This window comes from Gopherus evgoodei, chromosome 10 (genome assembly GCF_007399415.2).
Source record: "Gopherus evgoodei ecotype Sinaloan lineage chromosome 10, rGopEvg1_v1.p, whole genome shotgun sequence".
NCBI classification, from domain to species: domain Eukaryota; kingdom Metazoa; phylum Chordata; order Testudines; family Testudinidae; genus Gopherus; species Gopherus evgoodei.
The window spans coordinates 37,557,646-37,573,232 of NC_044331.1; the positions used below are offsets into that span (position 1 = coordinate 37,557,646).

Sequence of the window (15,587 nt, forward strand, 5' to 3'; positions counted from 1 at the left end):
TGTGCGAATGAATGCCAAATCAGTCTTTAATTACCACGTGCTATTCAAACCCTGCCCTGAAGACGGAATGATTAATTTCCCATGGGTTTTTCTGTGGCACTCACCACTGTAGTGGTCAAGTGCTTCACAAACATTACTTTATTTTGACAACACCCTGATGAGGCATTAACCCCATTTTACAGAAGGAGAACTTAGGCACAGAGATTAAGCTCAAAAGTGTCCACAAAATTCAGGGTGTCCCATATGAGCTTTCTAGGCCCTGATTTCTCAGAGTACTTAGCACTATAGAGTGTGTGATATCTTTGAAGCATGACTCCCGTTGATTTCAGTGGCAGCTCTGAGTAGTCATTCTGCAAATCAGAACCCAAGGTCTAAAATTAGGCACCCTGAAATATGAAGAAATCACAGTTGAAGGCTCCATCCTGGCTTCTCATCTCAGTTCCAGTCTCTTCAGGCAGGCTCCCTGTCCAAGTTCCAGTCTTCACCCCATTCTTTCTCTCCAGTCCCCCCTTCCCCAAGCTCCCCCCCCTCAAGCTCCTTGCCCAGCCAGTCTCAATCTCCACCTCATCCAACCTCAGATTCTCTTAGCCCAAATGGCTGTTTTCTCCCTGTACTTCCCCCTTTCACTCTCCTAGTCTTCATTCCAGTCCCTCTCCCTTCCCCTCCCCATGTTCTTTGCCCCAATCTACTCCCTTATAGTCCAATAGAAGGAACTTGTTGGATGACCTTAACAACAGGCAGGCTCAACCTATAATACAGTGGAGATGTCCTCAAGGTGGCTGTTTGGGAAGGTTACATGGGCAATGGAGGGGATAGCCGGTGTACGTGAGAGATGCAGACCCAGGTGACTTACAGAGGTTTGACATGGTTCTGAACAAAGACCCAAAGCAGAATACCAGGGCTGGCTGGGCTGAAGGCACTGGCACCAAGCCTGCTGCTGTGGTTTTGGTTCTGATCCAGTACGGGGCCAGGCCTATTTCCTATAGTGGGTGTAGATGACTCTTCAGAGGAGAATGGCTTGTGAGATGCTGTGGCTCCCCCGACCTCTAGCTCTGTACCAGACCTGCACACCGCTTCCTTGCCCTGCCTCCTCACCGAACTCTGGGTGTGTACTGGAACTGACTGGACCCTTTTGGGGCTGGGCCAGCACTAGGGAACTTGTGCTAACTCCATGTGACCTCCATATCCCCCTTTCCTTCCTTATCACTGCACCAGCATCAACTCCGGCAGAGAGAGGAGACTGAGCATCTCCCCAGCTACGCTGTGTTTCCATAGAGGCCAATGAAGCTCATTGGCACCAATGCATCTGAGCCAGAGAGGGCCACTGTGCCCAGAGACAAGAGGTTCCTATTTACCAAAGGCAGGGAAATTGCTCTCACTTTCGCTCTCCCCGCATGCCGCCCTCCCCATGCTCCAATTTTCTCTTCCCCGGATGGAGGGGAAAAAACAAAAACCAAAACCCCAGCTTGAAAGAAAATTAGGCCATGGCCTTTTGTGGTATTTATTTTTATTACACTGCTTGGTTTGAGTTAAGCATTTAAAGCCCATCTCTCTCTTTCCCCCCTCCGCCCCACATCCCCAGTCAGCTTTGCTGGCATCTTTCCACTAGAGCTGCCTCTTCTTGCATTGTAAAATATTATTTTTATATACATATCCCAATCCCACTCTCTTTGGTTCCCAGGTTTATCAGATCAGGGGCAGGAGCTGCTGAATTGGCAGATTTGGAGCTTTCAAGATCCAGGTAAACACTTTATTCTCCCTCTTTGGTACATGGAGAGTTCCTTGTCTCCCTCCCCCCTGTAAGCTAAGGCTGTAAGACTGAGACTTTTAAACATTAACATCTATTCAGGTGGGGGCAGCTTAGTGCTGGGGGGCGAGTCAGAGGACTTGGTGAGGATGTGTAGCTTGTTTGGGGTCAGGGCACCAGGTGCAAGTCAGAGTGTTGGGGAAGGGTCAGCATGACTCCGATGCATAAGGAATGAAACAGAAAATAATTCTGACAGTATTATAATTACTCTATATAAAACAATGGAAAGTCCTCAGCTGGAATACTGTGTTCCACTGGGATTACCCCATCTCAAAAAGGCCACAGCAGGGGATCAGAGACAGGAGAGGAGTCTGATTTGGGGAGAGGTAAACTCTCCTATGAATAGCAGTTGACAAGACAGGACTGTTAACTCTATAGGGCAGGCAAATATGTGGGGGACAGGATAGCGTATACAAAATAAATATACTCATTCATCCCCTCTCTCTTACTGGAAGGAAGAGAGGATATTCAATGAAGCTCTATGGTGGGACTTTAATACCGATAAAAGGAAATACATTTAGACACAATGCACAATTACCCTGTGGAACTTGCTGCCACCGATTCAAAGCCAAGACAAGAGCAAGATTTAAAAAAAAGGATTGGACGTTTATTGGGATAACAAGACTATCCAGAGTTATAACAGAGTTCACTTAAGAGCTTCGAAGGAACATAAACCCTTCAAAGGGTTTATGTAAGGGCTGGCATCAGGGCATGAAACCAGCCCTTACAAATAGGGGTCAGGAAGAAATGTTGCCTGTGGCCAGGTTATCCCATAACTGTCTATTGGTGATAGTGGGGATGTTAATTGCACCTTCCTCTGAAGCAGCAGGTCCTGACCCCTGTCAGAGACAGGATACTGGACTAGACGAGCCACAGCTCTGAGCCAGTTTGGCCATCTATATTCCTGGCTGGGCTGGTAGGTAGAGGTTGGTGTATTGAGTATGGCACCATTGGCTGGACACTGGTAGGGGTTAGCATGTTAGTGAGCAGAGAAAGTGAAGGCTAGGGCACTAGGATGCTGGTCAGGATGCAGACAGAGGCTGGAGCACTAGGCATGGGTCAGTCTGATGCTTTGCAATAGGGAGTACAGGGTCAGGTAAAGACCTGAGGGTAACACTACACATTCTGTGCATGCTGTTCTGCAAGGATAGCAAGGGCTCAGTCTCTCTGCCTTCATTGCCGGGAGCTGGGCCTGTGAAGGGCTGTGCCCTGCAGCACCGTTTTGGCCCTTGATAGAACATTGCCCCCTTTGGCTCAGTTCCAGTCTCCCCTCTACTGATAAACCAAGCAGTTTAACAGGTTAACATTGCTGTTTTGAAACAACATTCTAACTATAGAAACCCTGTAAGGGAAAGTGAAGAAGGTTTCTTTTTAGAGCAGGTGCTCACCTCTTTCTATAATCACTGCTAGTCTCTCATGGGGACCTGCCCTCCTATGCTCTGGCGTTTTTAGGATGTTCTTCCCCCTGGCCCCTCCTTTCTCCTGGATCCCTGGCCCTGTCTCTGCATTCTTGCTCTCTCCATACACATTCCCTGTCCTGGGGTCTTGTTCCCCATGTTATATCTTCCTGTAACCTGCCCTCTCCTCCCATGGTCTGTGTCTTCTTCCTTTGACCCACCTGCATTGCCTCTCTATTGCCCCCTCCATATCTGTGCTGTGCCCTTCCCTTACCACTCTCTCCTGAACAATGCCCTCCTGCCCCAACACCCCTGTGCCCATTTCTCCTCCCTGGGCCTGGCATCCCCAGAGGTTTCTAGGTTTGTTTTCAGGGGGGCACTTGAGAGTTTCATAGGTCTCGTATCTGTGGATTTTGTCCTATGGTTGCCAATGGGGACTAGGGACACACACACATACCCACCCTGCACCCTCTTCCTGCTTCTTGGAAGTGCTATGACCTCCTAGTAGAGGAGACAACCCTGGGTTGCATTCTTCCCACAGTGTTCTCTGCAGTATGGAGCACACGCCCACTCACTGTCCGTGATGGCCTATACTCATACAGCCTATGGCAAGAACAGGGTAAATCTGTCCTGCAGTGACCACAGAATGCTGAGCACAGACAGTATGATACACACTAATACATCAGCTTGCTCATCTGGACTATTGATAAGGCTTCATAATAGGAGATTCCCTGCCTGTGTCCTATCTCAGTCCGGAGAGGAAGCTGCTGTAGTGTGCATCTCACTTGCCTTTTACTTCTCTGCTCTTCCTCCTGAGGAACATCTGCTTTGTTTTTGTTTGGTCCGATTCATAAAATGGCTCCATATTATGAAAGTACCAGGCAGGACCAAGGGACATAGCTCCTCCTTCCCCTGCTGCTGAATACGTCTGATAGCTCCACATTCTTGGCCATGCCATTGGCTTCACAGGAACTCCTCCAGCACAAACAGTGCGTGGAAGTTGGGAGGGAGCGACCAGAGAGTTAAAATTCCTGGGGCGCTAGATGCTAATCTCAGTTACACATGGAGAACAGAATCTGGTCCCTGGGCTCAAGACTTCATCTGGTTCCATCTTTAGTCCTAACAATTTGCTTCAATGACTGCAGAATAAAGGAGACAACTCTGCCCGTCCTCCAACCCTGCACTCTCCTCTGGCTGGAGAACACGTGGTTACAAGCCCGTGGGGTTAGAAAACACAGCCAGTCTCCCCTGGGCTCCTGCTTCGAATAGAAAATGGAAGCAGGGAATCCCTGGGCACTGACTAGATGGATCAGGACCAGGGGGATGGGGGTGGACAGAGCCCTCCCCATTACTCCTGTAAAAGCTCAAAGACCTGCAGAAGGGCTGTGACAGGGCTAATATAAGAAGTACTAACTGCCTTTCCACAGCACCCTCCATCTTAGGATCTCAAAGCACTCAGTACATGCATACCCTCTCCCCTCAGCAGGAAAGTGTGATGAGCCCCATTTCAGAGAGAGGGAAAATGAGGCAAAGAGGAGTGAAGTGACTTCTAGGTCAGCCAGTGCAGCAGTGCAGAACCCAAGAGCCCGGACACTCAGTCTCACACTTTAATCCTCAGAGCACACTGCCTGTCAGTAAATGCAACAATGGCAACAGTTTGGGGAGCAGGTAAACAGGAAAATAAACCACTCCGAGCAGAGATTACTCCCCCTGCTCCTATTTGTGGGGAGTCTGAAATATGATGCGTGTGCTCATGGAGGGACAGGCCTGGCTATGGCTCTGGCTTCTCACTCTCCCAGGTGGGGTTCAGATGAGGAGCACCTGCTTCCCAAGCAAGGCTCATGGGTTGGCCTCCCTCCATTGCCCATCCTGGCTGACACAGATAGAGCGGTTGTGCTCTTCGCTTGTTTTCGCCATTCCCATCTCTTTGCTGCTAAGCCTGAGGGCTGCTTGGGCTGCTCCCCCCACAATGCCTGTGACAGCTAAATTCAGGGGCGAAGGGGTGCTGATCAATGGGAACTGCATGACAGGCAATAAGGGGAGGCAGCAGAAAGGGACAGGGAACAAAGAAGGAAGGGAGAGAGAATAAGAGGAGGTGGTTGCATCAGAATAATACAAACCGGGACTCTCCCTGTGAACCAATCCTAACCCAGTGTCACTGAGACAAGCTTCATGAACCTGTCATCTTCTCTGCGCACTTCGTGGCTCCCAACCATCTTCTCCTGAGCTACATTCCCAAAAAAGTTCAGCCAGGCATCTGATCAGCAAAAGGCTGAATTCTGATCCCCTTATTCACAATGAGTAACCCCTTGCTCCATGGGTGCTTCCACTGACTGCAAGGGGCCTAGGCCTGGAGGAAGGTAATATTCTATGCAGGGGTATCAGATTCTACAGAAGGGCAGCCCACTCTAGCTCTGGGGGGTCAGTTCATGTGAGGATCTGAAAGTTTAGGGATGGAGTATTTAGAAGCACCTAGGTGACTTTGGAGGAGAGCCAAGGGAAATTTGCAATATCTGTCCTGTGGGAAATGCTGACATTTTAACATTTGTTTTCACCTCAAATTGGGACAAAATATTGAAATTTTGAAACTTCACAGAATAGAAATTCCATTCCAAAAGAATTTTGATTGAAAAATGTTAAAAAGCTTCCAAAATCAAAATGTTTAGTTTGGGTTTATTGAACTGTCCCAAAACTTTTAATTTCAAGTCAGTTCCATATTAAACTGCATTTCCCCACAGTGGCACATTGCCTTATGGGAGCTGTACCTCAGGAGACTGACATTCCAATTCTCCGCTATAGGACAGGCTTCTGGGCTGGGCTACAGCTCCTGTAAGGCATGTCATGTGATTCCCATGATGCACCACACAGCTTGGATCTGCATTGCATTATGGGAGGTATAGTCATCCAGGGAGCCAAGCCCATAGGAGAAAATGGGGGCCTGAATGAGACTCCCATAAGTCATTGCACCACAAAAGAAATGCAATTTAATGTTTTCTTGAACTGATTCAGAACCAAACATGTTTTGGGAAATTTTGATTTTGTGCAAACTGCATTTGCCTTCAGAAAATCATTCTGACAGAAATTCCCAACTAGCTCTACTTAGGAGCAAAAGTATCACTGAAAGTCAATGGGATTTGTGCTCTTAAGTAACTTTAGGCACTTTTGAAAAAAATCACAGCCTAGAAAGATCTTCATCAGAACTTCATGGGCCAGCAAAACTGGGCTGAGACTCTTGTGAGATTGCTGGTACTTCCTAGCCAGGACAATCTCAGCACATTCTGGCAGCACCAGACGCATTTCCAGAACTAGGGAATGCAGTTAACCAATAAGAGAAAAATAATGAGGAGGGAAAATTAACTATGTAGAACTTTTGAAAAAAAATGGCTTGCATTCAGAGATCAGTTTGAGTTCTGAGCAAAGGGTCAGGCTGGCTCCTGGTCACAGCAGAAACCCGAGCCCACAAACCATCATGATCAAAGCAGCCTCAGTGACACCAAAATGGGAATTGAGTTGTGTCAGCTCATTCTGGCAGGACACACTGCTGGCCAAAGGGCCAAGAGGAAAAAGCAGCAGACGCCCCAAACCTCACTCCACCAATATCCATCTTCATTGGCCTCAAGACTGCATCTAGTTTCTGAATACTTTACTGAGCCTCACCATGGTAGCCATGTTGCCAAAAGAGTGCCAGCCCAGGGGGCATTCAGACGTGTCCTCCTCCTGCCCCTATGAATTCTCCTGGAAAGATACACCTAGAAAACTCCTGGGGTTGGGGGAAGCATAGCACAGTGTCACATTGGTGTCCTGCTCCCCACAACCCCTTCTTTTTCTGAAAGAGAAGCCAGCACTGTGGCAGTCCCAGAAGTTGAAAGGGACGATTTTCTGATGGATGCAGCTTTAGCTGAGAATAACCTGCATGTTGCAGAAGAGTCTTCTCTGTTGAGAGCATCCCCTTAGTCCAGAGACATGAGACAAAGACCTGCAGGTAATGGGTTGAGACTCTCTTACTGACAATGTTCCTCTGTATGCCTGACACCTCACCCAGCTTTATTCAGTATGTATGTGGGTGTGGAGGGGGAGCAAATAGTAGGGGATGGGGATGGATGCCCTCTCTCGAGCTTCCCCCATCCATTCTTCCCCTTCCACAACGCTCTTCCGTGAAGTGGAACAGGATGGAAATGGAAGGGTACCCCCAGGGACTCTGCCACGGGAGTGCCTGCTTTCTGAATTGAGGGCTCACTCTCCAGGAAGGGTAATAGGGATTGGGTTGCTTTGTACTTACTCAGCTGAAACCCCCAGAGACCTGCTTGCATTTTCTGCTAGAGACTTGAACTGGATTCCATGAGGGCTGAGGTAACTCAGCTTCAGCAGCTCTTGGGATTTCTACCTCTCCCATTCCTGAAGAACGGACCAATAATGGAAATACCCAGGAGCACTGATGGGCCCTCACATCACACGTTATGACACATCCTAGAGGTTTCACCATCAGCTGAAACTTAGACTGGGGCTTGAGCTTTGTTGTTTTCTTCCCAACCCCCAGACCCCCTCCCGTCACTGCAAACAGCCCCCACTGCCTCCGTGTTACCCAGCAGTAACCTGGATGCCATGTTTGAGCCCTTCCTTGACCCATCTGTCTGGAGTCTTTAATGAGAGCAGAGTCAGGCCCAGAGCTCCAGCTCCTTGTCCCTGCCCCTAAGGCCTTTACCCAACCCTGTCCCTTCCTGCTCATCCCCAAACTAAAGGCAGAGCATAGGCACCGACTTCCCCTCTGGCCAGTGGGTGCCTTCAGACATGCTGGACACTCACGACTGCCACTAAGGGCATGGGAGCTACGGGTGCTCAGGACCACTGAATATGAAGCCAGCTTTTTAGATGCTCACCCTTAAATGAACCCGGGGACCATAGGACCGGGTACATCCTGAGAGCTGTTATCATAGGGGAGGTGGGATGAAAAGGAAGAAGAAAATTGCAATGATTATGTTAGGGGTGGGGAACCACAGCCTCACTGTTTACAGACAAGCCCAGGATAATCTAGAGGCAGCGTTTTCAACACCTGAGTAACAGGCAATGAGCTGACTCACAGATCGAGAGTCCAGTTCTTTAGTTGTTCCACACACAGAACTCCCATTGACTACAATGGGAGCTCTATGCAGGAGCAGGACTTACAGTAAATCATGTGCTAGCAAAGCATGTCACACCTGGACAATCTGATGCTCCAGATGACCTAAGCTCCTCCCTTCTTTATCATATTGGTTCCTTCTCTAAGGTGTCAGAGCTAGGATAAGCACCAGGAATATCAGCAGCTCATCTGAATGATCTAAACCTTGAATTTGCAAAACTAGGCCAGAAAAACCAAGAGACAAAGCTTTCTTGGCATATTTCCAGTGATTCTTGCTTCTGGTTGGGTCAGGAACAGTTTCTGCCCGAGTAGGTTGGTACATCCGCTCCTGAATGGGAGCTGTACACATAGAGACACAGGAGAAGGAAAACACAACAGAATAAAAGGGTGCTGAACCCATAGAAAGGCCCTGCCCCACCCTCATGTGCTGTGTCCCCGTGCCTTGTGCACTGTGACACTTGGAAAGCTTTTTATTCATTACTGATACTCTAGAGCAGAGGTAGGCAACCTATGGCACGGGTGCCGAAAGCGGCACGTGAGCTGGTTTTCAGTGGCACTCACATTGCCCAGGTCCTGGCCACTGGTCCGGGGGGCTCTATATTTTAATTTAATTTTAAATGAAGCTTCTTAAACATTTTAAAAACCTTATTTACTTTACATACAACAATCATTTAGCTGCATATTATAGACTTATAGAAAGAGACCTTCTAAAAACGTTAAAATGTATTACTGGCACGCGAAACCTTAAATTAGAGTGAATAAATGAAGACTCGGCACACCACTTCTGAAAGGTTGCTGACTGCTGTTCTAGAGCCTGTTGGCTCTGGTGGATGGCAGTGGCAGAAACCTTTTGTGCACATACGCTGTAGGATCAAACGATGTCCCAGCAATAGGGTTACCAGGTGCTCGGTTTTCCACTGGAATGCCTGCTTGCAAAGGGACCCTGGTGGCTCGTCGGGGCCTTTAAAAGTCCAGTTGGTGACGCAGTGGGGCTAAGGCGGGCTTCCTGTGCTATGGCTCTGCGCAGCTCCTGGAAGCAGTGGCATGTTCCCGCTCTGCTCCTAGGCATAGGGGCAGCCAGGGAGCTCCGCGCGCTGCCCCCTTCCCAAGTCCGCAGATCACATTGGCAGGGAACCGCAGCCAATGAGAGCTGTGGGGGGCGATGCCTGTAGACGGGGTAGCATGCAGAGCCACCTGGTGGCACCTCCACATAGGAACAGGAGGGGGGACATGCCGCTGTGTCTGGGAGCTGCATGAGGTAAGCGCCGCCCGGAGCCTGCATCCCTGATCCCCTCCCGTGCTCCAACCCCCTGTTCCAGCCCCAGCCCTGATTCCCCTCACGCCCTCCAAACCCATCAATCTCCGCTTGGAGCACACTCCTGCACCCTAAACCCCTCACCCCCTCTGCACTCCAACCCCTTACCCCCAGCCCTGATCCCCCTCCTGCACACCAAATCCCTCATCCTGGGCCCCACACCGGAACCTGCACCCCCAGCCAGAGCCCTCACCCCTCCGAACCCCAACCCCTTGAGCCAGCCTGGTGAAAATGAGCGAGTGATCAGGGGCAGGGTCTCAGAGAAGAGGCGGGGCAAAGGTGTTCAGTTTTGTGTGAGTAGAAAGTTGGCAACCCTACCCAGTAAGCAGGGGCACACTGGGAGCAAATGAGTGTGTGGAAAGAGGGAAGAATGAAGGAGAAGTGGAAGAGAACCTGAGCTGTAGGGGCAGACACGTTTTGGCAGCTCCACAAACAACATACACCATGTAACTGTGCACAGATGTTGGCTTCCTCCTCCTCCCTCTCTCTCCCAGCACCTCCTGCATGCTGCAGAACAGCTGACTGCAGCGAGCAAGCGGGAGGTGCTGGGAGGGAAGGAAGGAGTTGATCAGCGAGGCCATTAGTAGGAGGGAGGTGCTGGGGGAAAAGGGGGAGCTGGGTGCCAGTGGGTGCTAAGCACCCACTAATTTCCTGGAGCACCCACAGAGTCGGCGCCTACATAACTGTGGCTAACATGAGCCATCTGCACATATATCACAAACGGTCAAGAGTGAACCATGATATTAACCACCCCCCACCCCAGGCCACTCCCTGATAAACGAAAAGAGCAACTCACCCCATTCAGCCAGGCACAGGATCACTGCTGTCTCACTCTAGCAATGGGCAGCACCACTCATAGTGGTGAAAGCAAAGGAATTGGGACTTAGGCCTCAACAAACCCAGGCCTCTAAAGAGAGGGAGGGATTAGAACTGTCATAGGACAGTGAGTTGATCGTACTGTAGTACGAAGCAATAATACACAGAGCAGTACAGCACAGGGTCACTATATATGGATCAAATCCAAACTGGCCATGTCCATGCTTTCCAAACCCAATACGGGTGCCCGTGCGGCACACAAGTCCCACCATGGCAGACTGAGGGTGTATGGTGTAAACCAGCAGTGGCTGTTCCACTTTGAATGTAAGGGGCCTAACGTATGGTGCCTAAAGGAGCTGTCCTCAGATAGTGTGGCAGAGGCCTGAGTTTCTGGCGCTGAAGGAGTAAGATTCTACCCTCAGTTCCCCAGGTGTAGATATAACAACTGTGTCTGTTGCACACAGCATACGGATTATTACAGTAGCCCTATGAGCCAAGCAAGTAGTGGGAATCAATATACATGAGCAGCTCCACAAGAGAGCAGGGATAGGCATACACACAAGGCAATACCTGATTAAATGTATTAATCCTAATCTAACCCTCATCAGTTCAGTTGCACTTTACAATATCATAATTACATTCATTGTATTATAACACGGCAATTATAGCCTAATTATAAAGTGATTTATCAACCTATAGAATTAAACCTCAAGTTATAGGATTTTATACTAGTTACATGTACCAAACAGCGTAACTTCTGCAGTACTACAATGAAATGGATTAGGTATGAAACTAAAGGAGTAATAATAAGTAATTCAGTCATGCAGTTAACCTTCCAGTCATATGAAACACTGGTAATTAGAGGTACCACAAAGTCATTACATTATAGTTGCAGTATAACTACAGTGTAATTACAGTAACTGTATTTAAAAAGTCTAATGATTAGTTCTGTAATTAATTCCTCTTCTTCTTGAGCACAAAAGGCTTGGAAAACCTTCCTCCTCCCCAAGTTCTCTGAACAACTCCAGCTATGTCCTCTCTGACTGCATCGAGTCTAATATCTTCCAGTTCAGGCACATGTCCTCCAAGTCTACAACTAAACTAAGGCCAGCTTCCAGCCAGACATCTTCCAACACTTTTGCAGTACTAGTGAAGGACCTTCCAACCCCTGCTTCCACAGCTTCCTGCAATTCAGAGCTGCTTAGGCCTAATTAGAATCACAGCAAGGAGAAAAAGAATCAACTTCATGCAGAATACTTGCTACGTAAGTAATGGGGAAGTCCAAAACTGGGACAGAACTGCTAAAACTGTATATTTCAATGAGTTTAGACCCAACTCACAGTTTGTCCAGTACTGTAACAGCAACTGCAGGGAATATAAAAGGCTGTCTGTAGAACTAGGCTTGTAAAATGAAGGAGAAACTTGCAAGGGACAGTTCTTGTGTGTTTTTATATAGCAGGATTCCTGCAGCCCTTAACCAAGTGAGCAAGGAAGCAGTGATGGAAGGATATCAAAAGTATGGTCTTCATTTAAAAGTTAGATCAACATAGATACAATGCTCTGGAGTGTGAAATCCCCCTCAATGTAAAAGTGGTTAGGTTGATGGAAGAATTATTTCATTGACCTAGCTCCCGCCACTTGAGGATGTGGATTACCTATATTGACAGAAAAAAAAACTTTTTGGTTGCATTAGGAATCATCTACACTATAGTGATACAGTGGCATGGCTGTAGCACTGCGGTGTAGACATGGCCAAAGAGAGCAAAGGCTGAGAGAAGTTTCAAAGCTTCAGAAAGAGATCCGTTCCCCACAGTTGTAGACCAGTGAACTCCCAGAATCATACATTCCAGAAAGAAGCCAGAAGAAGAATGTGAGAAGACAAAGAAGGAAGGGCTGATCTTAAGTGAAAAGTCTTCTGGCATGCCAGTCCCACCATGCCTGCTCTTTTCTTCCTCCAGTCCCATCCCCAGCCCAAACCACCTAAAAGAAAGACAATCCCACTGCACATCTACACGCATGCAGGTCTGTGACATTCTAAATGGAGACAGGCTCCCTGGGTAGCAGGGGGAACACCACGAATCCTAGGGGAGAGGACAGGAATCCATCAAACCCTTTGCCCTGAAGTAATGGGTGAAACTGGTTCCTATAGCCCTAGAAGTAAAGCATCATGGGCTGTTCAAGCAACACTGTACTCATAGGTACGCAGCGAGCTGCGGTGGGAGGGAGGGAGGGAGAACAGAACATGCTCCTAAGGGCTACTGATCCCATTGCTTGAGCTCAGAGGATACCTGCCTTGATTACTGGAATGTCAGGAGGATGTGGATAGAGACATTGAATATATTTAGATCACTGGAGTTTCAGATATTTGAGGAATGTAATTAACAGATGTTGGGGGGACCTGATCTTACAGGGGGTTGGATCTTTCAGGAGGTATTATAATCCCATTCTTCAAAGAGTGAAGCATGAGGGTGCCTGAGCCATGACCTTGAAGTCCATGGGTCCATCTTTGCCCAGATATTTAGTTATTGACAGTGATTTGGATGTGGTCATCCCTGTAGTTTCTGCTGATTGAACTCTTTACAGCTCTGACATCTACAGAGCTGCTGCTGCTCCTGGGACAGGCTGGATGGGGAGGACAGGGTTAATCCTCACTGAAGGTGTTGGGGCAGGGACATGTACAAACAACTGTGGAAATCCCAGTCCAAGGGCTGGCTTTGAGGTTTGCATAGAAAGAAGGGGAAAGGAGGCAGCTGGAGATGGGGGAGTAAAACTGAGGCAGGGTGTGTGGAGAGATGGGAAATCTTCAGCAGAGCTACAGAGCTCCTGCATTTCACGCTGCTTCCTGATCCACCCAGTCTTTCACCATAACTTTGCTGATCAAATGCAAGAGCTCCTCTCCTTGGTCAGGCTCTGAGTAAGTGCATGAATTCCAGAAAGCAAGAGTAGCATCTGCCATGACCATAGCACAGGGCCGGTGGCTTCCACCCTGCTCCGTGCCCAGTGCTGCTGCCCAAACACATCCTGCAGAATTGTAATACAAAGCCATTTGCTTCTCGAAGGAAGGGGATGCTACTTTTGCAGGATGTCTCGCTTCTGTGGTGATATGGACACTAAAAGTGCTTAGACGGCTGGGTCAGACAGCACGCACAGAGGGAGACAAGAGAACACAGTCTTTGTGATCCAACACACACCTACCATGAAAGGACAGTTTCTCTCACTCCACCCACGCACAAACCCACCAAGCTCACGAGTGAGTTGCCTTCCCTGAAATAGCACCCCCTGTTTGTTTTCTGAGCCCATAAGGTCCTGCATCCTGAGCACGCTGTGGTCAACACAATTGGCTCTGGAATATTTTTACTTCTCTGAGACAGAAAGGTGAAAAATCTGATCAGCACCACAAATGTAAAAGGCAACAAAGGAAAATTCCATTCAGGGGGCAGCCGGGTTCGGCTCCTCCCTTGGGGTCACTGTCTTTTCTCCTTGATATCCCCAGAGTCTGGACCCCCGGTCCATGCACAGCAGATCCCATACCTATGTTAGAGACAGCCCCATCCGAGATGGGCTGAATTCCCTGCCATCAGCCCTCCCTGCCCTGATGCTGGGCTGTCGGGAACTCAGGGCTGAGCCTCTCTAATATTAACCCTTTCTATCCCCGACACTACCATTAGATCCTGATTGAGAGCTGGCTACTTTTCCTGACATAAAACAATTCCAACCCCATCCCCAACACTGGCTCCTCTGGAATTGAAAGGCAACCCTCCTGAAATTAACCCCTTCCACCCTGCTGTCATTGGTGGGCTAGAACTGAGGGCTAGAGTTCCTGAAATTAACCCTTTCTGTCCTCCAACAATCCTGCCCCAATATTAAGCTCTTGATGACTGAGGGCTAATCCAGGCCAAAATTAACCACTAACACCCCTTACTATCCTGCCCCAGGGCTGAGGTAGCTGGGACTGAAGACTAATCCCATCTGACATTAACTCTTCATGCCCCAGACTGCACTGCCTGTCTCTGACTGCAGGCTAATCTCCCTAGTATCAGCCTCTGCTGATCCCTGGTTGGTAGCGCTGTCCCAGTGATTACACATTCAGGTGGGGTATCTGTTCCAGGCCAGTTAACTCATCTGCTTAGCTGGACCAGGCGGGCTCCCCACATCACCATGTAGCCCAGCGCCTCATTTCCCTCCTCACCCCCTAGCACAGCCAAGTGCAGTTTATTAGCTAGGCTAGGATGAAAACAGCGGCTAGCAGCTGAGCCCCATTGACCCATCCATCCATCTGTCTAGGCAGGTTTTAATAGGTGGCATGTCACCCTGGGATCTCGGGACCTGGCTCAGGGTGGCTAGCCAGCTAGAGCACACTGGTGGTGGTGGTGGGAGTTGGGCACAACCAGTGCTGCACCCCCAAAAATTGACAGTGGGAAGGGAACAATATGGGAAATTAAATGCCCAGCAACGCAGGACAATGGAGAAACAGGTGAAGGGATTGGCGGTAGGGGCGGGGGGAGGAAAAATGAGGGCACAGCCAGCAGAAGAAGCCAGAGCTCTTCGGCTGCCAGGTAGCCGGTAGAGCTCTGGGAGTCCGAACCCTTGTACCCCCAGGACCCAACACACACTACACGACCCAACATGCATACACACAACTCACACCCTTGGGAGAAAGAACTCCTTCTTCACCCTCCCCCCCAGCTGACCCTTCCTAGAACACTGACACAAAACTCACAGCCCTCCAGTGAAAACGTGCTCCTGCTCACACAGCCCTATAATGAAAAGGGTCAGGACACACAATTGCACACCCATTCACTAAGCAATCCAGCCCTGCACATACCCACATTCCACACAAAGACCCACCACACAGACTCCTAGCCCTCCACAACACACATACACCGAGTAAAAAAACAGCACACGCCCAACCCAAAACCCAGCATGCTCGCGATTCACACCCCCATTCTCACCCCATATTGACACACACAGCTCACCCCAGCCATCCAAACCCAGCACACACGTACAAACTTCCCAGCAGTAGGTTGCAATCCAAGGCACCGACCCCAGGCTTGCAGCCCGGCAAGTGAAATAGACCAACTCCCGCTTCCCGGAGCCTGGGCAGGACCAGCCCAGCCCAGCCTCCCCTCCCCGTCA

At 49.2% G+C, this 15,587-nt stretch overlaps 1 protein-coding gene across 7 annotated transcripts in view; it reads right to left on the bottom strand.

Moving 5' to 3' along the window:
• LINGO1 (leucine rich repeat and Ig domain containing 1) overlaps positions 1–15,587 on the bottom strand; it is a 494,269-nt gene that overhangs the window by 35,254 nt on the left and 443,428 nt on the right. The window contains exon 1 of one of the 7 annotated variants that reach the window (XM_030578575.1): positions 15,458–15,481. The exons of the other annotated variants lie outside the window; for them this stretch is intronic. The gene's annotated coding sequence lies outside the window, so the exon portion shown is untranslated. Of the gene's footprint in view, positions 1–15,457; positions 15,482–15,587 lie in introns of those variants that run through there. 7 annotated transcript variants of the gene reach the window in all.